Here is a 2,844-nt window from a genome sequence, read left to right as displayed (position 1 = left end):
AACATCAAATGAAGGAGATGCTGTAAAAAAAAACAACGACAAAGCCCTTTCTATTCAAATCCAGAACTTCAATTAAAAATGTCAACATTACAAATGCTAAAACATTTCAATCAGTATCAGCTCTTAATTATCATACCAGGAAACTCTTTCTCCATCTGTTTTTATAAATTATAACCTTACACTTAGAAATTACTCTCTACATGCAGTAAACTATAGGTTGAGCTTATAGACCTGCCTGCAATTTAGGCAGCCCAACACTTCCTTTTATAATAACCAGATTTTAATTGCTTTTAAATTTGCCATATTATAACTATTTGACCTCCATGCTGAACATATTCCACAGTCTGCTTTTGGGGAAGAAAACTTATTTTGGCTGTTTAAAATGTATGTAATACCTTGACCTGGTTTTGTATTTCAGTAATTGAAAACATTTGGTGTCCATGCTTTAGGGCACACATTTGATATTTGGCAGATAATTTTGTTTTGAAATATCCTTTTGGTTATTCTCAAGAAAATAGACTTACTTACTCAGATTATATACCTATAAGAACATGCAATTCAGTAACATTTCTGACAATTCAGAACAATTTAGTAACAGTATACTTTAACATTCCTTAAATCCCCTGAAATGCTAAATCTCCCACAACCCCTACAGCAGCCTCAACTGCAAATGAAACATTCAACCCCAGACAGGGCCTCCCCAGGCCACAGTCACAGGGCATGAGCTGGGCATTCTGTAATAGCAGCTGGAAACTGACTCAGGCTGCAGCAAGATGGAACAGCAGGACTGCAGCAGAGCACTGTCCCCCCTGCCCTCAGTGACCCACTTCCCAGCAACAGAAGGCACTGGGAGGGCGCTCCCTGAGTCTGACTCTGATGGAACAAACTCTGAAGGCACCAACTGAGGGACTTTTCTAGATCTTAGACTGAATGCTACAGTAGGCTGTTGCACATAAATCGGTGTCGTAGAAAAGATTATCTAAATAGCATTTCATTATTTCCTTTATGTTTTTAATGGACTGTGCACACACAATTAAAAATTGAATGTACTTTTAGCCCTGTATTTTCTAGCGCAACTCAATTGTTGCGTCCCTGTGAGATGCGTTTGAACCAGATATCATTTCTTTCTATGCCAGGGACTTTTTTTCTTCAGAAGTGACATTCTATTAGAGGCAACTGCATCAGCACCTGAACTCCATGGAGCTAATGGCATTAACTTCTGTTCTGCTCAGAGAAAGGGCCCCAGCACTCCTCACCTATCAGATTCTTCGCTGTAAGAAAAATAAGTGCCAAAAGCGATGAATTGCAAGGCTCAGAAATCAAGGCTCTTTAATCAGCAAAGTATTTGCACAAATCATGCTCCAATTAGGGGTGGATTGGAGAGCGGGATGTGCTGAACTGGGCAGAGGATATACAAAGTAAATAATTCTCTTCACAGAAATTTGTTTGGGGCCTTTTCAGTCACCAAAACTGTATTAGTCAATAAAAAATGTGATATACTTTTTTGAAGCTCACCTTCTCCAGGTCTAATTTTTATATATTAAAGGGGATATTGTCATCCATGTTAGAAAATGCTTTAAAAAATAAGAGAAGGATACAAACCTTTAGATACATCAGGAAAAAGGAAAAAAAAAACCCACTCCCCCAAATCAGCTTTACTTAAATAATGAACTTTGGGCTCTGTCTTTCAGTGTGTAAAGTTGTAGCCATAAAATATAAAATGTTGTTAATAAATACAAGTTACACATAGATGAGTTACACATTGTGCTCAAGGAAAAGTTACGGAGCTTTTTTTTTTATTCCCTATTTTTCTGCCAGCAGAATGAACAAAGTACTTGCAAACTAGAACATTTCAAGGTGGAAGTAGCCACAATGAAGGTGAAGAGGCTTCAGAGAGGCATGCCTGCTTACAAAATACAAGGCATTCCCAGTACTGAGAAAAAGGCACTAGGAAAACTTTGTCATGCCCAGCTCATATTTGCATTTTCAGAAGATTCAGGTGACAATCTGACTGAAAATGAATGAAGAAATGTTACTTTAAGCTATTCTCTATTCTGAAGGCTATTTTGGATGTATTAATGATGTATCAAATGAATCATACATTATTCAAAGATGTGTTGTTGCTTACTCTGAGGTATCAGTTTGCAAGTCACATATTGAAAGTTATCAGACAGGGGAGGAACCATTCTAGAGTTCTTACTACTATACTTTCTTCTAAATTAAAATGACACAGTTCCATTAAATCTGTATGAGAAAATTAAATGCTATTTTCTTCGACAGCTTATTGATTTTCATCCGTATCTCTGACTGCAGCAATATTTTACAAATAAAATTATTATCTGGTTTATATTAACAAACTAAACAAACTTCCTGAGCTACAATTTCTTCCTTAAGGGTATCTAGCCTAAGTCAAAGGAAAAATAGCTTGTATAAAACACGTAACACCTCTAAGTTTTTTTATACTAGCTAAACACTAAGCTCAAGAGATAAAATCCTGAGTGAGACCTCAACACTAGAGAAATTAAATGAGGAATATATTTCCTTACATTCAACATTTTGATTCTGAAAACTCTCATTCTGCTACTGTCTACATTTTCTGCTTTATTATAATAGTTTTGCTCAAACCCAAAGCTGCCTTCTATTTAATGAAGTCAGTAATATATTTAAGCCTTCGATGCAACTTTCCATTTTAATGAAATTAATGTAATACATAATTAAATAACAGAAACGTTGTATCAGCGATTTAAACATCTTTGTTATTGTGAAGAAATAATCTAGGTAGGCATCTTTTTTTTTTTGCTGTTGATGCTTCCAGCAATGTTAATAAAAAAAATTTCATTATCA

The sequence above is a fragment of the Meleagris gallopavo genome, chromosome Z (genome assembly GCF_000146605.3).
Source record: "Meleagris gallopavo isolate NT-WF06-2002-E0010 breed Aviagen turkey brand Nicholas breeding stock chromosome Z, Turkey_5.1, whole genome shotgun sequence".
In the NCBI taxonomy this organism is placed as follows: domain Eukaryota; kingdom Metazoa; phylum Chordata; class Aves; order Galliformes; family Phasianidae; genus Meleagris; species Meleagris gallopavo.
Note: the sequence above shows the minus strand (reverse complement) of the source record.